This window comes from Trichomycterus rosablanca, unplaced genomic scaffold, assembly GCF_030014385.1.
Source record: "Trichomycterus rosablanca isolate fTriRos1 unplaced genomic scaffold, fTriRos1.hap1 scaffold_261, whole genome shotgun sequence".
Lineage (NCBI taxonomy): Eukaryota > Metazoa > Chordata > Actinopteri > Siluriformes > Trichomycteridae > Trichomycterus > Trichomycterus rosablanca.
The window spans coordinates 6793-33268 of record NW_026947089.1 but is presented as its reverse complement, the minus strand read 5'-3'; the positions used below and the strand labels follow the sequence as shown (position 1 = coordinate 33268).

The window sequence follows — 26476 nt, the reverse complement described above, 5'->3', positions numbered from 1 at the left end:
TACAATGTACTTAACATACATTTAAATAATGTGAACATTTCAGTTGTAAAATACTGCTGTAACAATGTAAATAGACGCTGAATAAACATACTTTATGATCAGGATGAATACATGTTTAAATTTCTCACATTTTTAGAGATCAAAAACCAAGGTCCTGGCATCCATGCAGATGTTACTTTGACACGTACCACCTACTGTACCTCAGCATTGTTGCAGACCATGTACACCCAGTTCATGCAAACTGTATTCCCTGATGGCTGTGTCCTCTGAAGAAGTAAACTTGCATAAAGCATGAGATGTCAGAAGTGGGATTTGAACCCACGCCTCCAGGGGAGACTGCGACCTGAACGCAGCGCCTTAGACCGCTCGGCCATCCTGACATGCTTGCGAGGTCCTAATGCCAATTACCAACAACACCCTCACATGGCCAAAGATTTGTACAAAGTGCCGAGTCTTTTCACATTATTATGTATGTTAGTGGGTTAAAGACATAAATTTGTATAGAGCACTAGCAGTCAGAAGTGGGATTCAAACCCACACCTCATGGGACACTGTGACCTGAACTTAGCGTTTTAGACCTCATCCTGACTAGCTTGGGTACCATCGACACCACCATTTGTACGAACTGCTTAATCTTTTCACATTATTATGTATGGTAAATTTACTGACTGTAACCCATTTGCTGCACTGTACACTTTGTCACTAGGCTGTAAACCATATATCAATCGAAAGGGAGCCCCATATGAGATCTCCAACTGACGAATTAATGTTTTTTGAAAGGGTTCTTTTTGTGTTCTTGGTAGAACTATAATTCAAGGTTCTTTGCTAACTCAATTAGATTTTTATGGATTTTTTTTCTCTTGCCACATATAAATGCACATAACATTTTAATGACTGGAAAACAATCGTGCAATTGATACAGGAAAAAAGGGAAAAGGTGAAAGAAAGGAGTCTGTTTGTAATCTACCTGCAAAATTCTCCTCCAGAGATGTTTTTCTTTGTGTGTAAACAGCAACAACCTTCACCTAAAACTTTTTATAATCGCCTTCAAGAGAGCCAGCACGGATCTTTACAGCCCAGTCGGTAGAGCAACAGACTTTTAATCTGAGGGTCCAGGGTTCAAGTCCCTGTTGGGGTGAGTTGTTTCTTACTGTGTTGGGTAAGCGGCATTGTCCCGTACTACATGGTTTGTTAAGAAAGTTAAAGAATTTATACTTGGTGAGATATTTCTAAGTGATCAGCTTGAAACAATCGCATAGTGAATGTGTTCTCCACACCAACTAAACTATAATTATGTGCAGCCTAAAAATGCACTGAGTTGTACATATTAATACCCACATATTCTATGTCGAATTACATGCTTTTTTAAATTGTTCAGTTCTTGCCTTACAAAGCTGTTTTGTTACTGCACTGCACTAAACAGTAGGTATATCCTGCACTATTTTGGCCCTTACATAATTAGTTCTTTCTGTGTCCTGACTGACCTCTTATTGATGACTGGTTCAGTATTGTCTTAAAATGACAATCACAAAAAAACTGAATAGCTTAGTGTGCAGTGATAACCATTGTTATAGTTGTCATTGTAGCATACACTGTTGCTCAGTTACAGACTAACCCAACATAACACCAGCACAGTCTAGTTTAAACCAAAAGTAGATTTATCTCAGGTGCTTGTAAGTGCAGCATATTCTTTTATTTTATTTAATTTTCATCAAACATTTTATCTTGGACGGGGTTGTGGTGGGTCATTTTTTACTGGGCGGAGGGAAAGGATACAGTATATACACAATATTGAACATAAAATGATATTTATTATAAATACTTGTAGTGCTTGTGCCTGTGCTGACTTGATCATTTAGAAACTACACACCCAGAAGCAGCAGCCACCTCACTGGCCTATAGTATGTCATCTATATTTTATTGTTCAGTGTGTTGTACTCGTCGAGTACTTTATGCCAATTTGTAAAGACAGTAAATAAGTCTCTGTAGTTCTACCTAATGTTTAGTCATGTGATGTTCAAGTCCATGTAGACACAAGTACTACAATGAGCAATATATAAATATAAAAAGTCATTCATTTGCATGAATAGTTAAAAGCTAATGAATGGATTGTTGGATGGATAATTGCATTTAGATTCCCTCGATTTTACTTCATGGTAAAAACCCTACACAGACAGAAGAACAAAATAAATATTATGAAGACCATGTTTTTAACTACAGTGCGTTACAAGTCTAAATGTTATTTACAAGTCCCTACTTAGCTCATGGGAAAATGTGCTTAAAAGTTTGCAATGCTTCTGCATTGGAGAATGCGAGCATCGATCCAGCTACCGCTCGCATGCTAAACGAACACTCTACCATTCGAGCTAATTCCCCTTACGATTAACCCCCTTTAGCCTTTTGTAAATTGTAATGTACTATCAGAGCGTTGATGCTGCATTATAAAGTGAGGGTGCAACGTGTTTAAGCTCACATACTCTTTTCTGTATTATACCTTGCTTTTAAACCATCACAGACTCCGTTTATCGCAGACTTTAGGACGAACTAAACCCAATCAAAACTGTCTTTGTACCACTGATAGACTGACTTAAGGGTTGATGCTGCATTTTAAAGGGGATGTCGTGAGTTTCAGCTTTTCATCTTTTACAAAACAGTTCACCAGATGAAAAATCATTAAAAAGTCACGTACCGCTACTTTAACAAAAAGTCGTTTTAGATAAAACTCCGAGACATTTCAAAATTGGAGAATTATAAGTTATTGTGTGTTTGTGTAGCCCAATTAAAATTTGGGGATTACTAATATTTTATGTTAATTTATAACTAGTAAATAAGTTGTTCTTATTTGTTCTGTAAATAATGTTCTGGTTGTTTTATGCTGTTTAAAGTAAAGTGTATGTAAATCCCTTGATTCATTTTTAAGCCAATCAGCATGAACTGTCACAGGTCGGGAAAAGAAGAAAAAAGTGGAGAAAATAGCGTGATGTGAAACAAGTGTCATGTAAGCGGGTAAAACACCTGTTTAGGATTTATCTCTGTTGATGCGTAAAGACAAACGGACAGTGAATCTTATATTAACATCTTGCAGTCGATTAGTGACATTGTTTATGCTGTATCAGCCGTGAACTTCGTCTCTTGAGTTTCGCGCATGGACATTGAAGGCAGTACGCTTCCTCAGCAACTGTGATGATTACAGTGGATTAAAAGCATCGGATTAACTCTGATTGTTTCATCCAAGATCAAAAGGAAAAAGACTGGTGGATTTTTTCTGTTTCATCCATGTAAACAAAGAACGTGGACAGCTCCACCACAACCGACCAAATATACTTCATGATCTGTGTTGATTGGGACTATTAGGTTGGATCAGGCCTGCAATGCAATGGTAATTAAAAAAATTTTTAGTTAGTTATTTACCTAACTTAGGAGAGATTGATAATATTTTGAATATTACTGATGGTAATTTGAGTGAATCTGTATTATGACATTTTTGTAAAATATATTGGGGTTTGAAATGCATATTAAAGATTGTGTAAATGAGTAAATAGTTAATTTGTTTAAGTATTATTAACGTATACAAGTTTGGTATGTGAGTCAGGGATAATGTTGATACAGCTACTGTAAATGGTGTTAGTCGCAGGTTTTTTTGTGCAAGGTTAGTACCACATAAATATAGGGTAATTGAAGTAGTTTTTCGGTTTAAATAAGAGTATAGCTTAAATATAAAATAACCGTAAGTACTGATAAGTAATGGCCCTTTTAAATCCTTACATTACCACAAAGAAAGAGATTTCTTAAACAAATAAAAGAAGTCAGGGAGCGCTTTCCAAATACAGCCAGGGGTGCTAGGGGGCGCTACATTTGTCAATTTAAACAAGTCAAAAAAGGCCTTTAAACCAAAGGATTTGAGTAAAAATAGAGCATAACTGTCGCTGTAAAACTTACAGACTGACCTAATGTTTGATGCAGCGTTTCAGTGAGCAACGACTTTCATATTATGTGTTGCCTTTAAGTGATCATAATGTTTCGGCATTGGAGAATGTGGGCATCGATCCCACTACCTCTCGCATGCTAAGCGAGCGCTCTACCATTGGAGCTAATTCCCCTTACACAGAACCTTCCTTTATGATTTGTAAATTGTAATGTACTAACAGCAGTGGTGTATAAAGTACTGGAAGGCCATACTTGAGTAAAAGTACAAGTATCTTACCAGAAATTTACTTTGATAGAAGTAAAAGTCACCTTTTAGAATATTACTTAAGTAAAAGTCTAAAAGTATATGATGTTTAATGTACTTAAGTATCAAAAGTAATTTGATATTAAATGTACTTAAGTATTAAAAGTAGAAGTAAAAGTAAATGCTGTTAGTATAAATGGAAGCGGTCATTTTAAATATAAAGATTGTTCTTTTAAGCCTGTAAACCACCTTAACAATTAACCTGTTTTCTTCCTTTCATCTGAACATGATTTGTGCCAATTCATGATCATTTGTTGACATCACCTGTTTGAAATCATGACATTATTTAATTGTTTTTTTAACTTATTACTAGCCCTAAATGTTCCTGTTCCAACGTTTTTAGAATATGAGTCGATGTAAATGTAAGAAACACTGCATCTATTTTATTTGCATTTTCTATACTGTCCCATTTTTTTATTTGGGTAGTATATTTCAATAACAAAAAAATAATTTTGGCATAATTAATTTAAAGCAAAACTCAAGAGAGTTTAACAACGTGTGGCACTTTTATCCCTTTAATGATCTGTTCAACCATTATTTTAAATCAAAATATTTGAGTAAAATAAGCTGTATTTAAATCATCTTTTTTGGGCTGTATCTACTCACTGAATGGCATGTGTTAAACTAAAAAAATATTGGTATTCTTACTTTAAGAAAACACCATTTCTAACTTGAAGCCAACAGCTGAAAAATCATTAATAATAAGTTGGATAAGTTGAGTTCTTGTTGAGAGCATTAAAGGTTAAAGACGTGCTGCATGTTCCTCAGCACCATGAATCTCTCCTCCGCCGGTCTAATACAGAAGTTATCTGAGGAAATATTTGTCCGTAGGCGAGTTTTTAAAAATAATGGACGTGTCTTCATGAGTTTTGCAGTCAATGAATTCCAAACAAATGTAATGATTTATGAAACGTTTTATTTGTGGTTCGAATGTAATCGGTGAAAGTGGTAGGTAGATATCTGAACAATGTTAATGCTAATAATATGAAAAAAAAAACGCTGATGCTTCAGCTTTACTTTGTTAATCATTGTTAACTTACATCAGTGTGTTGGAGCTTCTGAAATCTCCATATTTGCGGGTCTTTGGGTGAACGACGCACATCTAGAAAACTCTGATAGCTTTTAGAGAACGTTTGCACATGCGCATTAATGTGTTTAACTCACAAGCGCAGATTCACCAAACCAGCGTGCAGTCCGTCACACATCTCACATCATTTAACTTTCATTTTGTAGTAACGAGTAACGAATTTACATACAGCGAATGTAACGGAGTAAAAGTACACAATTTCTTTAGAAGATGTAGTGGAGTAAAAGTGAAAGTTTTTATACTCCAGTAAAGTACAAGTACTTCAAAAAACTACTTAAGTACTGTAACGAAGTATTATTACTTCGTTACTATACACCACTGACTAACAGAGTGTTGATGCTGCATTATAAAGTGAGGGTGCAACGTGTTTAAACTCACGTACTCTTTTCTATATTACGCGTTGTTTTTAAACCATCACAGACTCAGTTAATTTAAAACGTTAATCTTAGCCTTTAGGACGAACAATGTGAGGTCTTTTTTGAAGTGCATTTTTCTATTTTATTTCGTTGGACCTGTAGGAGATTGTCCTGTTCTTGTTGCAGCTCTGCTGGAGGGTTATTTTCTTGGTGTTTGTGGTGGTGGTGGTGGTGGTGGTGGTGGGGTCTTTGTTCCCATTTTGGTTTATTTAGTAAATGATGTACTTTACGTCCATTTCAATTAGGGCTGCACGATATTGGAAAAAACTGACATTGCGATTTTTTTTCCCCCTGCGATATACTGTATATTGCGATATTAAAAAAATGCAGGAATTTTCACCACATTGCTAATAATATTAATAATGCATGTATCTTACTCTAAATAAGGGGCTCATCTGTGAAAAAGGGTGGTGCCTACAAGGGTTACAAAAGATTATGACCAGCTACATCTTTGTACTTGGTTGAAACTGAGCATTAAACTAAGAAAGCTTCAATATCTCTTCTCTCACAGAAAAATAAACATGGCTGACGGAGCGGACAAAGTTATTTTCAAACGTAAATAAATAATTATTGATTTTAAACAAGTGTTTTTATTAGCAAGTATGGGCTTGTCAGCAAATGTAACCGTTTTCTGTACACGAATCGAGATGTTATATTGACATGTTAGCGCTAGGGTTGCCAACCGTCCCGTAAAATACGGAATCGTTCCGTATTTGAAAACTGAATGTCGTGTTCCGTATTGAACTGATACGGGATGCGCTTTGTTCCGTATTTTTATCAATGGGAGAGAAATGCTGCAGATTAGACTGTTCAATACTAGAGCTGGGCGGTTCCTGAATCAACCGGGTTAATGATTCGAATCTTTGTACTGAATCAGGAATCACGAGTCCGAAATCTCAATGAACCCAGATCTTATGAGTCCTCTGACTGGCTGCTGCTCAGTACACAAGGCGGGTGTGAGCCGTCATTGAAAATGAGAACGGTGTGAATTTTTGTTTTGTGTCAAGCAGCAAAAAAGTTGTAGCATGACGTATTTGATATCATTTGCATTAAGAAACATCGCACGTCCTGCGATGTGACTATCGCGCATGCACACATCGCGATGACGATGCTGAAACGAAATATCGTGCAGCCCTAATTTCATTAATGTGAACATTTCCATTTTTGTCATAAAATACTGCTGTAACAATGTAAATGGACGCTGAATAAACATACTTAAATGGATATTTAAGTATTTAAGTACATATTTAAATGGATGTAAAGTACATCAAATAAACCAAACCTACCTCACCTTGACACGTACCACCTACCTCAGCATTGTTGCAGACCATGTTCACCCTTTGATGAAAACTGTATTCCCTGATGGTTGTGTCCTCTAAAGAAGTAGATTTGTTTAAATCATGAGCTGTCAGAAGTGGGATTCGAACCCATAAACTGCTTAATCTTTAAACATTATTATGTATTGTAAATGTACTGACTGTAACCCATTTGCTGCACTGTACACTTTGTCACTAGGCTGTAAACCAAAAATCAATAGAAAGGGAGCCCCATATGAGATCTCCAACTGACCAAATAATGATTTTGGGTGGATCATTCTTAGCACTGTAACAGCACTAGCATGTTAGGGTGTGTTTTCTCTACTATGAGTGTATTAGGTACAGCCTTCTTGTTGGGTTTTTAACTGACTGGATTATTTATTAAGATTAATAATTATTCATTAAGAACTCAAACCCTGTTTGTGCTGGTTGTAGGCTATTCAATTGTCCACTAGATGACATAACATGAATACAGTTAGAAAGTAAAACGACGTCTGTTTCAAAGTTTAATCGCATGCTGACCTGTGTGGAATACAACTGATGTATGTAGCACTAAGAAGTGTTTCTTAAGGGTTCTTTTTGTGTTCTTGGTAGAACTGTTTCTACTTGAAGAACCATTTAGTATAATTTAAGGTTCTCTGCTAACTCAATTTGATTTTTATGGATTTTTTTATTTTGCCACATATAAATGCACATAACATTTTAATGAAAAGCAACGCATAATATAGAAAAGAGTACGTGAGCTTAAACATGTTGCCCCCTCACTTTATAATGCAGCATTAACACTCTGTTAGTATATTACAATTTACAAAGGGTAAAGGAAAGTTTTGTGTAAGGGGAATTAGCTCAAATGGTAGAGTGCTCGCTTTGCATGCGAGAGGTAGCGGGATCGATGCCCACATTCTCCAGTACACAAACATTATGATCATTTTGCAATCTGAAAAGATGAAATTACGGTCAAATTCGTTGCAGCATCAACCATAAGGCTAGTCTGTCCGTGTTACAATGTCAGTAACGCCCTATTTACGCTCAAACAGTTTTGTTTACATACCTTTTTTGTTTTGTTTTGACAGAAACGCATAAACTTATAATTTTTTATAATGTTTTATTATTTGATACTGTTACAATTGATACATTATAAAGTATTGTACATATTTAAGTTCAGTGGCATAATTGGCTTGCTTTTAAAAACGACTACAGTGCGCCATCTACAGGCCATTCTTGGTACGTCTTGTTAAAACGTAGCCAATGGAAAACTGGTGCCCACACTTCTGTGGTTTGGGATCTACTATTTCAGTCAACAGGTCATCGGGATCTACTTTTTAAAAAGGTTGGCCTCATCATTTTTCAAGAATGCTTTAAAGCTTTTTTTAAATGCGCTTCATTTGCCTGTATTGATATTCAGCATTACAGGGCAAGCGTGAGTCCAGTGTCACGAACACGGGGCTCAAGACAAAAATACACCCTGGACAGGGCGCATCAAACCATCGCAAAGCATCACACACTAATTTATCCACTCACTCACACATACAGGTGCAATTTAGAGCAGCAATTACACCTACTGGCACGTTTTCATACCCGGAGGAAAGCCACGCATACATGGTGAGTATACACCGATCAGCCATAACATTAAAACCACCTCCTTGTTTCTACACTCACTGTCCATTTTATCAGCTCCACCATATAGAAGCACTTTGTAGTTCTACAATTACTGACTGTAATCCATCTGTTTCTCTACATGCTTTTTTATCCCCCTTTTATGCTGTTCTTCAATGGTCAGGACTCTCCCAGGACCACTACAGAGCAGGTATTATTTGGGTGGTGGATCATTCTCAACACTGCAGTGACACTGACATGGTGGTGGTGTCTTAGTGTGTTGTGCTGGTATGAGTGGATAAGACATAGCAGCGCTGCAGGTTTTTAAACACCTCATTGTCACTGCTGGACCGAGAACAGTCCACCAACCAAAAACATCTAGCCAACAGCACCCTGTGGGCAGTGTCCTATGACCACTGATGAAGGTCTAGAAGATGACCAACTCAAACAGCAGCAATAGATGAACGATCGTCTCTGACTATCTCTACAAGGTGGACCAACTAGGTAGGAGTGTCTAATAGAGTGGACAGTGAGTGGACACGGTATTTAAAAACTCCAGCAGCGCTGCTGTGTCTGATCCACTCATACCAGCACAACACACACTAACACACCAACACCATGTCAGTGTCACTGCAGTGCTGAGAATGATCCACCATCCAAATAATACCTGCTCTGTAGTGGTCATGTCAATAATTGTAGAACTACAAAGTGCTCCTATATGGTAAGTGGAGCTGATAAAATAGACAGTGAGTGTAGAAACAAGGAGGTGGTTTTAATGTTATGGTTGATTAGTGTAAACTCACACACTGCTGTATGTGCTTGTATGACTGTAGGACGCGTTTTCAGTGCATTACCGTAATATCCATAAAATGTGTTCTTGCGATTTCAGTGCAGAAAAGTTTGTGTAGAGACTGCAGCAGCGGATACTGTGTTTGTTTAGAAATTGTGGTCATACTTTATTAACAAGGTAAGTTTATTTTTTAAAGAAAAGTTTGTGTATATTAGCTTCTGGATATTTTCGGATGCTACGGACAAAACTGTGTTGTACTGCTATGATGATACGACTATGTTCCAAACTCTTTTAGACTCTTCCACCACCGTTAGCGCTTCTCTCGGTTAGTTTAGCTCTTTACATATATTATCTACTGTATCCCTTATCTTTACAAACCCAATTCCAAAAATGTTTAGACAGAAGAGAAAATGTCAATGTAATAGACAGTTTGTAAAAGATGTTATTTATATTCTAGCATACAAACATACATCGCTCCAAAATATGAATGAACTCTTCAGCCAGGGTTGCCAGATTGCGCATTTAAAAGCTGCCAAAATGAATGGAAAACCGCCCAACATACTCACAATATTAAACCAGTTAAACATGACCTACTACTGCTGATATCTCACAAATCAGTGAATATAAATTATTAATGGCATTTGAAATAATAAATAATAAAAAACTAAGACTAACTAGTACTAAGATTTGTACTAACTGTTATAGCTTTTCACATTATTATGTATGGTAGAGGGTTTTACATTTTACATTTACATTTACATTTTCTGCATTTAGCAGACGCTCTTATCCAGAGCGACTTACAGAAGTGTTAAAGATGTAAAAGGGTTATCTATTGTAAGCTGTAAAAGGGTTGAGCCTGGATAGCTCAGTCGGTAGTGCGTCAGACTTTTAATCTGAGGTCCAGTGTTCAAGTCCCTGTTCGGGAGAGTTGTTTCTTACTGCATTAGGTAAGCGGTAATGTCCTGTACTACATGCTTTGTTTAGAATGATGAAGAATTTGTACTTTGTGAGTTGTTTGTAGTGAACTAGCATGTACTTCATAAGCTTGAAATAATAGCACACTGTATGTGTAACATGTTCTCCACACCAACTAGTTGTACGCCCAGCTGTTTCAAACAGACTGTAGTAAATAGAGGACCGTTTAAATCTATAATTACATTTACATTTTACATTTTCTGCATTTAGCAGACGCTCTCATCCAGAGCGACAGAAGTGCTTCCATAGTAAACATTTCATTTCTCAAGTTTTAGTTAACAACAGTCGAAGAAAACAAATCTGCTGAAACCTGTTAGAACCAAAGTGTTTTTTTTTTTTTTTTTGGAAATGGAAAAAAATGTTAGTAAATAGGTACAAGTCAGCTTAAGTGCTTAGTAAAAAGGTGGGTTTTTAATCGTTTTTTTAAAGACAGCAAGAGACTCACCCACTTCCACCACTTGGGTGCTAGAACAGAGAAGAGCCTTGATGCTTGTCTTCCTTTAGTCCTGGGTGGAGGATCAAGTCGGGCGAGACTAGTGATTCGGAGGTTGCGTGGTACAGAGCGGGGGTTTGATTAGACCGCGAAGATAGCTTGGGGCTGGTCCATTTTTGGCTTTGTAGGCGAGCATCAGTGTTTCAAACTGAATGCGTTCAGCTACAGGAAGCCAGTGAAGAGAACGCAGCAGTGGGGTGATGTGGCAGTGTTTGGGCTGGTTAAAAACCAGACGTGCAGCTGCATTTTGAATGAGCTGCAAGGGTTTAATAGTGGACATGGGAGCTCCTGCCAGGAGGGAGTTGCAGTAGTCCAACCGTGAGATTACAAGTGATTGGACCAGAATCTGGGTAGCTTTCCTGGAGAGAAATGGCCGAATCTTCCTGATGTTGTACAGGAGGAACCGGCACGATCTTGTCATGTTGGCTATATAAGGAGAGAAGGTCAGCTGGTTATCCAGGACAGCACCAAGACTTCTTACCTTATCAGATGGCCTGATCTGGGAGTCATCCAGAGAAATGACTAGGTCCTGGGTTGGAGACTGATCTCCAGGAATAAGCAACACCTCTGTCTTGCTGGGATAAAGTTTTAGATGATGAGCTGACATCCATTGTGAGATATCTCGCAGACATGCTGAGATGCGAGCTGAGACTTGTGTGTCTGAAGGAGGAAATGACAGAACGAGCTGAGTGTCATCTGCATAGGAGTGGTAGGAGAAGCCATGGGAGGCTATGACCTTACCCAGAGAGCGGGTGTAGATAGAGAAAAGAAGTGGGCCAAGTACAGAGCCCTGAGGAACACCGGTTGAGAGAGTGCATGGGGGAGATATGGATCCCCTCCATGACACTTGGTAGGAGCGCCCTTCGAGGTAGGAGGCCATCCATTGCCATGCTGAACCTGTTACTCTAAGGTTGGAGAGAGTGGACAGGAGAATGCTGTGATTCACTGTGTCGAAGGCTGCAGAGAGGTCAAGAAGAATAAGGAAAGATGACAGTTTGGCTGCTTTGGCTGCATGAAGCTTCTCAGTAACAGCTACAAGTGCTGTTTCCGTAGAATGCGCTGCCTTGAAGCCAGACTGGTACGGATCGTGGAGGTCATTATGAGTAAGAAAGGAAGATAGTTGGTTATAGACAGCACGTTCAAGAATTTTGGATAGAAAAGAGAGGAGTGAGACAGGTCTGTAGTTGTTAATGTCTGTAGTGTCTAGTGTACGTTTCTTAAGAAGGGGAATGACCTGAGCCTTCTTAAAAGCAGTAGGGACGACACCTGATGTCAGGGAGTTGTTGATGATGGGTGTGATGAAGGGGATTGGGTCCTGTGAGATGTCTTTGAGGATGGTGGATGGTATAGGGTCGAGTGTGCATGTAGTGGGATTGCTGGATGAGAGGAGCTGTGCAACCTCATCCATGGTGAGTGGGGTGAAGCTGGTGAGTGTGTTGGTGGGTTGAGGGTCAGTTGAAAGTGGGTCAGTCAGAGAGAAGGATTGATTGATTTTGTCAATCTTGTCCTGAAAGAATGTTGCAAAGTCAGTAGCAGTAAGAGAGGCAGATGGGGGAGAAGGAAGAGGGTTCAGAAGAGAGGAAAAGATAGCATGAAGCTTACGTGGGTCAGCAGCAGATTGTTCAAGCTTGGCTTTGTAAAAAGATGTTTTTGAAGCAGTCACATCGGATGAGAACCTGGACAGCAGATCGTGGTAGGAGTGGAGATCAACACCAAGCTTAGATTTTCTCCACTTTCTCTCAGCTGCCCTTAATTCTCTTCTGTTGCTGCATCTGAAAGCCAAGGAGCAGGGTGAGAAGTTTTTCCTCGTTTAAGGGTAAGAGGACAGAGCTGATCGAGGACAATATTAAACCAGTTAAACATGGCCTACTACTGCTGATATCTCACAAATCAGTGATTATAAATTATTAATGGCATTTGAAATAATAAAAAACTAAGACTAAGATTTGTACTAACTTTTGTATCTTTTCACATTATTATGTATGGTAGAGCATTAAAGATGTAAATTTGTACAAAGCATGAGATGTCAGAAGTGGAATTCGAACCCACGCCTTCAGGGGAGACTGCGACCTAAACGCAGCGCCTTAGACCGAACCGCTCGGCCATCCTGACTAGCTAGGGTACCACAGATACCATCCTCGCCTCACAAGGAATAATATTTGTACAAATTCCTGAATCTTTTCACATTATTATGTATGGTAAATTTACTGACTGTAACCCATTTGCTGCACTGTACACTTTGTCACTACGCTGTAAACCATATATCAATAGAAAGGGAGCCCCATATGAGCACTCCAACTGACCAAATAATGTTTTTTGGGTGGACCATTGTTAGCACTGTAACGGCACTAGCGTGTTAAGGTGTGTTTTCTCTGGTATGAGTGTATTAGGTCCAGTTTTCTTGTTGGGTTTTTAACTGACTGGATTATTTATTAAGATTATTTATTATTTTTTAAGAACTCAAACCCTGTTGTGCACCACCCTTAGGCCAGACTTGGTACTCTGGTCCCCTTCATTGAAGTCTGTATACATCACAGAGCTCACAGTTCCATGGGAGAATTCAACAGAAGAGGCCTATGAGCGCAAGAAACTGCGCTACACAGAACTGGCAGCAGATGCTCAGCAACGAGGATGGAACGTGAAAGTCTATCCAGTTGAAGTGGGATGCAGAGGTTTTGTGGCTTCTTCCACCATCAGGCTGCTGAAAGAACTTGGCATCCATGGACAGGCTCTACGACAAACAATTAGATCAGTCTCTGAAGCGGCCGAAAGAAGCAGCCAGTGGATATGGATCAAGCGGAAGGACCATTGCTGGGCTCAAAGAGCATCGACAGGACCCGCTCACTAATTCCCCCCACACCCCATCCCATTAGAGAACCCAGGTCACACCCTCCAGGAGGAGGATGAACAAGGTATACGATTAGTGCTAGGCTTGACTCGGGGAAGAGGACACCCCCTGCCTTGCATAGTCCCGTGGGCTGCTTCACTTAAATAACCAGGCAATTCTCATGATTGGGCATGGGACACAAGCTCAGGTTTGATCATCCTGTAGCTGTATCGAACCCACGCCTCCAGGGGAGACTGCGACCTGAACGCAGCACCTTAGACCGCTCGGCCATCCTGACTAGCTGAGTCATCCTCAACACCACCCCCACCCCACACGGACTAATATTTTTATATACTCAGAATGTGGCTCCGCCCATCCCGCCACTCACCAACCCAACTACTGGAGGACCAACACTGGTTCTAAACCACCACCAGGTGAGAACCACCCTGAGGAAAGTCAATGCAAGCAAAGCAGCAGATCCAGATGGAGTTCCCGGCCGGGTGCTGAAAGCATGTGCCGACCAGCTTACAGAGGTGTTTACCAGCATATTCAACCTCTCACTCCAACAAGCTGCTGTCCCAACGTGTCTCAAATCCTCCACCATCGTTCCAGTACCCAAGAAATCAGCTTCATCATGCCTGAATGACTATCGTCCAGTGGCTCTAACACAACACCCATAGTCATGAAATGCTTCAAGAAGCTGGTGCTTTCACACATCAGAACAGTCATCCCATCTGGCCTGGACATGTATCAGTTTGCCTACCGACCAAATCGCTCAACAGAGGACGCCATAACAACAGCACTCAACACCGCGCTGACACATTTGGAGGAACTTGACAGCGATGTGAGGATTTTATTTGTGAACTTCAGCTCCGCATTTAACACGATCATCCCCAAATAAACTGGTCAGCAAACTGGTGAACCTGGGCCTGAATTCCTCAATGTGCACCTGGATTATGGATTTTCTCACTGGACGTCCACAAAAGGTCAAAATTGGCAACCACACCTCCTCCACCCTCATCCTAAACACAGGAACGCCGCAGGGTTGTGTGATAAGCCCTATGCTTTTCACATTTTTTACACAGGACTGTACCACCATTCACAATTCCAACAGAATAATTAAAATTTCAGATGACACAACTATAGATGGACTGATCTCCAACAATCAGGAAATGGCCTACAGGCAGGAGGTAGCTCACTTGTCTGATTGGTGTACATTAAACAACCTGGCTCTTAACACCTCTAAGACAAAGGAGATCGTCATTGACTTTTGAAGAACAAAGGAGATAAACCACCTCCCCCTGCACATCCATGGAAACAAGGTGGAGATGGTGAAAAGCCTGATATTCCTCAGAGTCTACGTGTCTGATAAGCTGACGTGGACCGTTAACACCTCACACCTGATTAAGAAGGCTCAACAAAGACTCTTCTTTCTCAGGAAGCTGAAAAAGGCCAAACTACGGCAGAACCTACTAGTAAACTTTTACAAGAGCACAATAGAAAGTATTCTGACCAGCAATTTCACAGAGTGGTATTCAAGCTGCACTGCCGCCGAGTGTAAGGATCTGCATCGCGTAGTGAAAACAGCTCAATGGATTTTTATTGTTCTTTCTTTTTTTTGTGATTACTACTACTGTCTTTCTTCTACTGCTGCTACTCTATTGGAGAGATGCCACTCGAAATTGCATTGTACTTGTGTATAGTGACAATAAAGATTCTATTCTATTCTTCTATTCTATGCTGCATTATAAAATGAGGGTGCAACGTCTTTGAGCTCACGTACTCTTTTCTATATTATGCGTTGTTTTTGAACCATCACAGACTCAGTTTATTTAAAACGTTGATCTTAGCCTTTAGTCAAGTCAAGTCAAGTCAACTTTATTTATATAGCGCTTTTTACAATATACATTGTCTCAAAGCAACTTTACAAAATCCAGGACCAACAGATACAAAAACCCCTGTTGAGCAAGCCGAGGGCGACTGTGGACGAACAATGTGAAGTCTTTTATAAAGTGCATTTTGTCTTTGGGCGGTGATAGCTCAGTGGTTAAGGTACTGGACCAGTAATCAAAAAAATGCCGGTTCAAGCCTCACCACCACCAAGTTGCCACTGTTGGGCCCCTGAGCAAGGCCCTTAACCCTCAATTGCTCAAAAAAAATTGTGTTCTGTCATAATTGTAAGTCGCTTTGGATAAAAGCGTCTGGTAAATGTAAAAATGTCTTTGATTTTGTTGGACCTGTAGGAGATTGTCCTGTTCTTGTTGCAGCTCTGCTGGAGGGTTATTTTCTTGGTGTTTGTGGTGGTGGTGGTGTCTTTGTTCCCATTTTGGTACGTACTCTTTTCTATATTATGCGTTGTTTTTGAACCATCACAGACTCAGTTTATTTAAAACGTTGATCTTAGCCTTTAGGACGAACAATGTGAAGTCTTTTATAAAGTGCATTTTGTCTTTGGGCGGTGATAGCTCAGTGGTTAAGGTACTGGACCAGTAATCAAAAGGTTGCCGGTTCAAACCTCACCACCACCAAGTTGCCACTGTTGGGCCCCTGAGCAAGGCCCTTAACCCTCAATTGCTCAAAAAAAAATTGTGTTCTGTCATAATTGTAAGTCGCTTTGGATAAAAGCGTCTGCTAAATGCCGAAAATGTAAATGTAAAAATGTATTTGATTTTGTTGGACCTGTAGGAGATTGTCCTGTTCTTGTTGCAGCTCTGCTGGAGGGTTATTTTGTTAGTTTGTGGTGGTGGTGGTGGTGGGGTCTTTGTTCCCATTTTGGTTTATTTAGTAAATGATGTACTTTACACCCATTTAAATAATGTGAACATTTCCATTTTTGTCGTAAAATACTGCTGTAACAATGTAAATGGACGCTGAATAAACATACTTAAATGGATATTTAAGTATTTAATTACATATTTAAATGGATGTAAAGTACATCATATACTAAATAAAGCAAAATGGGAACAAAGACCCCACCACCACCACCACAAACACCAACAAAATAACCCTCCAGCAGAGCTGCAACAATAAACAGAGCAAGATCAGGATGAATACATGATTCAGTTTCTCACATTTTCAGTGATCAAAAGCCTGGGTCCTGGCATCCATGTGGATGTTACTTTGACACGTAGCACCTACCTCAGCATTGTTGCAGACCATGTTCACCCTTTGATGAAAACTGTATTCCCTGATGACTGTGTCCTCTAAAGAAGTAGATTTGTATAAATCATGAGCTGTCAGAAGTGGGATTCGAACCCACGCCTCTAGGGGAGACTGCGACCTGAACACAGCGCCTTAGACCACTCGGCCATCCTGACCTGAATGCACATTATGAAAGACAATTTTCCTCAACACCCCCACATGGCCACAGATTTGTACGAACTGCTGAATCTTTTTACATTATTATGTATGTTAGAGGGTTAAAGACATAAGTTTGCATAAAGCACTAGCAGTCAGAAGTTCAAACCCACGCCTCAATGATAGACTGTGACCTGAACGCAGCTCGTTAGACCGCATCCTGACTAGCTTGGGTACCATCGACACCACCCTCGCCCCACACGGACTAATATTTGTACGAACTTTTCACATTATTATGTACAGTATATGTTGTTAGAATTTTAAAATCCTGTTAGCATTCTGGGACAGATTTCAACCGTTGCTGTGTGTTCTTAATAACGCACCTAATATCTGCAGGCCATACTGTGTGCATGATGTTCGAAGACATTAGCATAAGAAAGCAGAAGATGGAACTGCACAAACAAGATAAAAAGCTGATCAGGGTCAAGTAGGGGGTTATGGTGGTCAGAAGTCGGCCTGGGTGTTAAACAACAATCTAAACAAAGCATGCAGAGTAGGAAGTGTATGCAGAGCTAAACCTTGGTTAGAGTAAACTAGTTTGAACTGGTTCTGCAGAACCTAAAGAGACGAAGATTTTAAGTTGGGGCACTGCTATAAAAAGGAAATTCAGCACGGAGGCGAGAGAGTTCCTCCTTGGCTGGCGGCATAACACAGGCAGAGAGAAACTTGCAGGCGAGCGCTCAACTGCAGAGCTCAGAGACTCCTTCCATCTTTTCTAAATAAATAATTATATTTTAGTGGCTAATTTTGAGGTTCTTGGTCTTCATTCAATAAAAGATTTCATCGTAACAATGTACTGACTGTAACCCATTTGCTGCACTGTACACTTTGTCACTAGGCTGTAAACCATATATCAATAGAAAGGGAGCCCCATATGAGATCTCCAACTGACCAAATAATGTTTTTTGGGTGGACCATTGTTAGCACTGTAACGGCACTAGCATGTTAGGGTGTGTTTTCTCTGGTATGAGTGTATTAGGTACAGCCTTCTTGTTGGGTTTTTAACTGACTGGATTATTTATTAAGATTATTTATTATTTTTTAAGAACTCAAACCCTGTTGTGCTCGTTGTTTGCCTATTAGTTCCTCGTTGCCTTGTTGCTGTAGCTCAAGCAGCTTGTTCTGTTGAAACTGTGACTGTAGTCTGTCAGGGAGCAGTGGCTGAGCATTGGGAAGCCATGCTCATATAGTGGTTAGTACTCTGCGTTGTGGCCGTAGCAACCCCGGTTCGAATCCAAGTCACGGCACTGTCTTTTTGTATGCCGTGCTTCAAAGGTTTCTATTCTCTCCTCTGGCAAGAGACCGAAATTAGGCTGGAGCTTCAGGAAAGTCAGAACCATAGTCAAACAGGGGCCAGTGGCGCAATGGATAACGCGTCTGACTACGGATCAGAAGATTCTAGGTTCGACTCCTGGCTGGCCTGGTTTCCTTTTTTTGTCTCTCTAACTCCTTGTGTATGGAGCACCAACAATGCATCCAACAATGGAGGTCTTGTCAAAGTGAAAAAGACTTGTCAGAGCGGAAAGAAGTGGCTGATGCTGTTGGAGCTATGACTGCAGTCTATCAGGGAGCAGCTGACATGAGCCACCAGTGGCAGACTGCTCGGAAGCCGTGATCGTATAGTGGTTAGTACTCTGCGTTGTGGCCGCAGCAACCCCGGTTCGAATCCGGGTCACGGCACTGTCTTTTTGTATGCCGTGCTTCGAAGGTTTCTATTCTCTCTCTTTTTTTGTCTCTCTAACTCCTTGTGCATGGTTCTCTGTACCCCAGATCCAACAATGCAGGTCTTGTCAAGGTGACAAAGACTTGGCAGAGCAGAATGAAGTGGCTGATTCTGGCGTCAGCCGGTGCTGAGCCTTGCAGTTTCCCATATGGTCTAGCGGTCAGGATTCCTGATTTTTACCCAGGTTTTCGACTTCCGTTTGGGAATTGGCCTTTATGATTGGACTCGAGTAAAACTCTGTGTATTAGTTCCTCGGCGCCTTGTTGCTGTAGCTCAAGCAGCTTGCAGTTCAAATCCTAGGCCATGTGGGGGTGTTGAGGAAAATTGGCATTGTTAACGTGCAAGCAAGTCAGGATGGCCAAGCAGTCGTTCAGCTCGCAGTCTCCCCTGGAGCCGTGGGTTCGAATTCCCCTTCTGACAGCTCATGCTTTATACCGTCAAAATGGGAACAAAGATGCAAATGCACATAAGATATTACAGTTACATATAATCACAAACACCCCACCACCACCATTAAAAAGAAAACCCTCCAGCAGCACTGCAACAAGAACAGAAGAATCTCCTACAAGTCCAACAAAATCAAAGAGAATGCACTTCATGAAAGATCTCATCCCCGAATATGGCTGCATGTTGGCACTGTCGGCTGACTGAGACTTTTTGAACTGCACTATTTTGGCCCTTACATAAAGCAGCATCAACCCTTAAGTCCGTCTGTCAGTGGTACAAAGACAGTTATGCAGCATTAACGCTCTGCTCTGTCAGTACATTACAATTTGCAAAGGGTAAAAGAGGTTCATAGTAGGGGGAATTAGCTCAAATGGTAGAGCGCTCGCTTAACATGTGAGAGGTAGCGGTATTGATGCCCGCATTCTCCAGTGCAGAAACATTATGATCATTTAAGGCATCACGTAATATGAAACTTGTTGCGTCAATGCTCACTGAAATGCAGCATCAAAATTTACAATGTTACAATAACATTTATGCTCTATTTTCACTCAAATCATTTTTAAATTTTTTTAAAGATTTTTTAAAAATCATTTTTGATTTTTAAATTGCCAAACGCAATAACTTGTAATTTTTCAATTTTGAAATGTTTTTGGTTAAAGCAGCGGTACGTGACATTTTGTTGGTTTTTCATCTGGTGAACTGCTTTGTAAAAGATGAACAGCTGAAACTCACGACATCCCCTTTAAATGCAGCATCAACCCTTAAGTCAGTCTGTCAGTGGTACAAAGACAGTTATTATTTTTTTCAGTTCGTCCTAAAAGCTGGGATGAACATTTTAAATAAACTGAGTCTGTGATGATATAAAAGCACCACATAATATAGAAAAGAGTACGTAAGATTAAACACGTTGCACTCCTACTTAATGCAGCATCAATGCTCTGTTAATCCATTAAAATTTACAAAGGGTAAAGGATAGTTTTTGTAATAGAAAACTAAGACTAAGATTTGTACGAACTGTTATATCTTTTCACATTATTATGTATGGTAGTGGGTTAATGATATAAATTTGTATCAAGTATGTGCTGTCAGAAGTGGGATTCTAACCCACATCTCCAGGGGAAGCTGCGATCTGAACACAGCGCCTTAGACCGCTCAGCCATCCTGACTAGCCAGGAAATTATTAATACCACTCTCACCCCACACGGATTGAGATTTGTACAAACTCCTTAATCTGTAACCCATTTGCTGCACTGTACACTTTGTCACTACGCTGTAAATCATATATCAATAGAAAGGGAGCCCCATATGAGCACTCCAACTGACCAAATAATGTTTTTGGGTGGACCATTGTTAGCACTGTAACGGCACTAGCGTGTTAGGGTGTGTTTTCTCTGGTATGAGTGTATTAGGTACAGCCTTCTTGTTGGCTTTTTAACTGACTGGATTATTTGTTACGAACTCAAACCCGGTTTGTGCTTGTTGTAGGCTATTCAATCATCCACAAGATTGAATAATATGAATACAGTTAATATTGTATTATATAATACAGTAGAATGACTATAAAGCTGAGTCTGAGCTTAAACACTTGCACCCTGACTTTATAATGCAGCATCAACGCTCTGTTAGTACATTAGTAAAGGTGGGGTCTTCGTAAGGGGAATTAACTCAAATTGTAGAGCGCTCGCTTAGCATGCGAGAGGTAGTGGGATCGATGCCCGCATTGTCCAGTGCAGAAACATTATGATCATTTGGCAGCAACTCGGAATCTGAAATGATAAAATTATGGCAAAATTCGTTGCAGCATTAATCTTTAGGCCAGTCTGTCAGTGTTACCATGTCATTAACGCCCTATTTACTCTTAAACAGTTTTATTTACATACCTTTTTTGTTTTGTTTTGACAGAAACGCATGAACTTATAATGCTACAATATTAAAATGCACCAGTTTTATTTTTTAGTTTGATCGCTGCTATTGATATCACTGAAATGATATTATTGTTATCTTTTTTATTTACTTTTTGAAGTTTTTTTGAAAAAAAGACTCACAGTGATCATTACCAGGATAAAACAGGCAGTGAATGAATGAATGTATTCCATAATAAGAAACAATAAGAACATCCATCATACCACCAGGTGGTGGAAGTGTGATTGTGTGGGGATGCTTTGACATTTGGGTGACTTCATGGGAGTCTTAATCGATTGAACCAGGAATAATGAACCACTGCCCTGATTCTCAGTGCTGAGAATCATCCACTATCTAAATAATACCTGCTCTGTGGTGGTCCTGTGGGGGTCCTGACCATTGAAGAACAGAGTGAGCAGTCTAGAGTCAGTAATTGTAGAACTACAAAGTGCTCCTATATGGTAAGTGGAGCTGATAAAATAGACAGTGAGTGTAGAAGCAAGGAGGTGGTTTTAATGTTATGGTTGATTAGTGTAAACTCACACACTGCTGTATGTGCTTGCATGACTGTAGGACGCGTTTTCAGTGCATTACCGTAATATCCATAAAATGTGTCCTTGCGATTTCAGTGCAGAAAAGTTTGTGTAGAGACTGCAGCAGCGGATACTGTGTTTGTTTAGAAATTGTGGTCATACTTTTTTCAACAAGGTAAGTTTATTAAAATAAACGTTTTTTGTATATTAGCTTCTGGATATTTTCGGATGCTACGGACAAAACTGTGTTGTACTGCTATGATGATACGACTATGTTCCAAACCCTTTTAGACTCTTCCACCACCGTTAGCGCTTCTTTCAGTTAGTTTAGCGCTTTAAATATATTATCCACAGTATCGCTTACTTTTACAAACCCAATTTCAAGGTTTAGACAGAAGAGAAAATGTCAATGTAAATAGACAGCAGTTTGTAAAAGATGTTATTTATATTCTAGCATACAAACATACATCGCTCCAAAATATGAATGAACGCTTCAACCAGGGTTGCCAGATGTCGCATCTCAAAGTCCGCCAAAATGCATGGAAAACCGCCCAACATACTCACGAAAAACAGCCGATAATCAGCGCTTAAACAATATTAAACCAGTTAAACATGATCTACTACTGCTGATATCTCACAAATCAGTGATTATAAATTATTAATGGCATTTGAAATAATGAATGGCATTTGAAATAATAAAAAACTTAAGAAGTGTTTCTTTAGGGTTTTTTGTGTTCTTGCTAGAACTGTTTCTACTTGAAGAACTATTTAGTATAATTCAAGGTTCTTTGCTAACTCAATTTGATTTTTATAAATTTTTTTATTTTGCCACATATAAATGCACATAACATAAAATTTTCCTCCAGAGATGTTTTTCTTTGTGTGTGTAAGCAGCAACATACTTCACCTAAAACTTTATATAATCGCCTTCAAGAGAGCCGAAACAGAAATAAAAACATTTTATATTAATTGAAGTTTTACAGGACAACGTATGTTAAAGTTTGTAATTTAAGTCACATGTTTGTGAGGATTAAAGCTGGGTGCAGAGCCCGGATAGCTCAGTCGGTAGAGCATCAGACTTTTAATCTGAGGGTCCAGGGTTCAAGTCCCTGTTCGGGCGAGTTGCTTCTTACTGCATTAAGTAAGCGGTAATGTCCCGTACTACATGGTTTATTTAGAATGATGAAGAATTTGTACTTTGTGAGATATTTCTAAGTAAAATAGCATGTACTTGATAAGCTTGAAATAATAGCACACTGCATGTGTAACATGTTCTCCACACCAACTAGTTATTTTAAACAGACTGTAGTAAATATAGGACCGTTTAAATCTATATTTATCTGCAGCCTAATAATGCACTGAGTTTTAGATATTAATACCCACATATTTTATGCTGAATTACATGCATTATAATTTCAGTTGTTGCTTCACAGAGCCGCTTTGTTATTGCACTGCACTAAACAGTTGGTATATCCTGCACTATTTTGGCCCCTAATGCAGCATCAACCCTTAAGTCAGTCTGTCAGTGGTACAATCTGGTTCAGTTCGTCCTAAAGGCTGCGATAAATGTATAAAGCAGGAGCTATCAGAAGTGGGATTTGAACCCACGCCTCCAGGGGAGACTGCGACCTGAACTAAGGCTTTCCCCACATGGCCAAAGATTTGTACAAAGTGCTGAATCTTTTCACATTATTATGTATGTTAGAGGGTTAAAGACATACATTTGTATAAAGCACTAGCAGTCAGAAGTGGGATTCAAACCCACACCTCAATGGGACACTGTGACCTGAACTCAGCGTTTTAGACCTCATCCTGACTAGCTTGGGTACCTTCGACACCACCCTCGCCCCACATGGACTAATATTTGTACGAACTGCTTAATCTTTCACATTATTATGTATGGTAAATGTACTGACTGTAACCCATTTGCTGCACTGTACACTTTGTCACTAGGTTGTAAATCATATATCAATAGAAAGGGAGCCCCATATGAGATCTCCAACTGACCAAATAATGTTTTTGGGTGGACCATTGTTAGCACTGTAACGGCACTAGCATGTTAGGGTGTGTTTTCTCTGGTATGAGTGTATTAGGTACAGCCTTCTTGTTGGGTTTTTAACTGACTGGATTAGTTGTTAAGAACTCAAACCCTGTTTGTGCTTGTTGTAGGCTATTCAATCGTCCACTAGATGGAATAATATGAATACAGTTAATATTGCGTTAGACTCAAGCAATAGAACACGAGAGGGAGTGTGTCATCGCGACTAACATCACGGCTGTGATTCGGTCACAGGCACGCGTGTTATTCGCGATAACACACGACCTCAAGTGCTCTATTGCTTTTATACAACAGTTTTTACAAAATAAAGAAAGAAAATAAATCAAAGAAGTCCTGAATTTCATAATAAATATGCTTTAATATTGACAATACCTTCCGCCAAAAAGTAGTTCCACAACGAATATAAAGTTTAACACTACAAAGCAGACATCCCAAGTTGCAAAAACTCATTTCAGGGAGGTAAGAACAACAAGAAGAAAAAGGCAAGAACCTCCGAAGGGAAAAAAGAAATAAAAAACCTCTTGCACACACCAAAGGATATTGGTGATAACAGAACTTTTAGGAGCTGCTAACTGGGCTATTAAACTAACTGTTCGCGTTACAAACACATTAATGTTCCCTACATAGTGCACTAGATTGTGTATCAGATCACGGATTTATGTTCCCTACATAGTGTACTAGACAGTGAATTAGACAACTGATTTATGTTCCCTACACAGTGCGCTAGATTGTATATCAGATAACGGATTTAAAACGCGATCGGGAAAAAGGTCTGTGTCGCCTGCGTGCGCGTTTGTGTGCATGAAGCTTGTCGTTACTGGCAACGCGTCAGCGGAGTAATACAGTTGTGGTGTGAAAAGGCTGTGCTGTTATCACGAATATCAGCACGGTTAGAACGCTTCTCAACCAATCAGATTGTAAGGTCGGAACTAACTGTTGTATAAAGTAAAACGATGTCTGTTTCTATCACAGTTTCATCGCATGCTGACCTCTAGAATACAACTGATGTATGTAGCACTAAGAAGTGTTTCTTAAGGGTTCTTTTTGTGTTCTTGGTAGAACTGTTTCTACTTGAAGAACCCTTTAGTATAATTTAAGGTTCTTTGCTAACTCAGTTTGAGTGTTATGGATTTTTTTTTCTCTTGCCACATATAAATGCACATAACATTTTAATGACTGGAAAACAATCGTGCAATTGATACAGGAAAAAAAGAAAAAGGTGAAAGAAAGGAATCTGTTTGTTTCTACCTGCAAAATTCTCCTCCCAAGATGTTTTTCTTTGTGTGTGTAAGCAGGAACATACTTCACTTAAAACTTTATATAATCGCCTTCAAGAGAGACAGCACGGATCTTTACAGCCTGGGTAGCTCAGTCGGTAGAGCATCAGACTTTTAATCTGAGGGTCCAGGGTTCAAGTCCCTGTTCGGGCGAGTTGTTTCTTACTGCATTAGGTAAGCGGTAATGTCCCGTACTACATGGTTTGTTTAGAATGATGAAGAATTTGTACTTTGTGAGATGTTTGTAAGTGAAATAGCATGTACTTGATCAGCTTGAAATAATAGCACACTGTGAGTGTAACATGTTCTCCACACCGACTAGCTGTACGCCCAGCTGTTTCAAACAGACTTCAGTTCTTGCTTCACAGAGCCGCTTTGTTATTGCACTGCACTAAACAGTTGGTATATCCTGCACTATTGTGGCCCCTACATAATGCAGCATCAACGCTCTGTTAGTACATTACAATTTACAAAGGGTCCTTCGTAAGGGGAATTAGCTCAAATGGTAGAGTGCTCGAGGTAGCGGGATCGATGCCTGCATCCTCCGGGTTTTAAATTTATGTAGAGAAACAGATGGACTACAGTCAGTAATTGTAGAAATACTAAGTGCTTTAATATGGTAAGCGGAGCTGGTAAAATGGACAGTGAGTCTAGAAACAAAGAGGTTTTTTTAATGTTATGTTCTAACCTGTAATATATTGCATTTCTCAAAATGTCCACTAGGTGGAGGCAAACCGCAAATTTACGAAAACAGTGGCCACATTTCATGTCAATCACGTTGACCTGTTAAAATGAGGGGCGATGTACCAGCATGCACTGTGTGATCGACTGGTAGATCGTGATCGACGTATTGGGCACCCCTGATGTAAAACAACTGTACTTTTGGTAACCCCTTTTGGAGTCTTTCCAAGAAATTGCTCCTGATAACTTTTATTGTTTATTGAAACACAACATTTACATCACAGATCTGCTTCAAACTTAGGGAGATCCGCTGTCAGAACTCGGACACAGTCTCTATGTTCAAGTCTAGATTGAAAACATATTTATTTACTCAGGCTTTTGATTGGTCTTTTCAAACTAAACAAGCAAACCTAGTTATGCTGTAATAGTTAGGGGTGCTGGAGTCTAAACCTGTAAAACTCTCTGATATTTTACTCTTAACGATTTCACATTGTAACAACATCTTCTGTTGTTTTAACCCGAGGAGGCTCTGACGGAAACCTGTTCATTCTCTCGAGGTTAAAGACTGCAAGTCGAGACTGCAGTGCCAACAATGCTGCTCCTACTAGATGTGACAGTAACCTGGCGTGTTTGCACCAAAAATGTCCAGAACGTACAACAGACTTTATCACAGACTGGACTGAACAATGAAGAACTTACATTATTTTTTTGCTAGTTACAACTTTCAGTTCAATTTAAATTTGTGTTTGTATGATTTGTGTAAATC

General features: G+C 39.7%; 7 non-coding genes across 7 annotated transcripts; 4 read left to right on the top strand and 3 right to left on the bottom strand.

Moving 5' to 3' along the window:
- Positions 1-297: 297 nt before the first annotated feature.
- Positions 298-380, bottom strand: trnal-cag (transfer RNA leucine (anticodon CAG)). Its single transcript has one exon. It is a non-coding gene; the product is annotated as a tRNA-Leu (tRNA).
- Positions 381-4027: 3647 nt separating this feature from the next.
- trnaa-agc (transfer RNA alanine (anticodon AGC)) lies at positions 4028-4100 on the bottom strand. Its single transcript has one exon. It is a non-coding gene; the product is annotated as a tRNA-Ala (tRNA).
- Positions 4101-16965: 12865 nt separating this feature from the next.
- On the bottom strand, positions 16966-17048 carry trnal-cag (transfer RNA leucine (anticodon CAG)). The gene has a single exon. It is a non-coding gene; the product is annotated as a tRNA-Leu (tRNA).
- A 1390-nt stretch (positions 17049-18438) lies between these two features.
- On the top strand, positions 18439-18511 carry trnar-acg (transfer RNA arginine (anticodon ACG)). The gene has a single exon. It is a non-coding gene; the product is annotated as a tRNA-Arg (tRNA).
- A 185-nt stretch (positions 18512-18696) lies between these two features.
- trnah-gug (transfer RNA histidin (anticodon GUG)) lies at positions 18697-18768 on the top strand. The gene has a single exon. It is a non-coding gene; the product is annotated as a tRNA-His (tRNA).
- Positions 18769-22740: 3972 nt separating this feature from the next.
- trnak-uuu (transfer RNA lysine (anticodon UUU)) lies at positions 22741-22813 on the top strand. Its single transcript has one exon. It is a non-coding gene; the product is annotated as a tRNA-Lys (tRNA).
- Positions 22814-25109: 2296 nt separating this feature from the next.
- On the top strand, positions 25110-25182 carry trnak-uuu (transfer RNA lysine (anticodon UUU)). Its single transcript has one exon. It is a non-coding gene; the product is annotated as a tRNA-Lys (tRNA).
- Positions 25183-26476: the final 1294 nt, after the last annotated feature.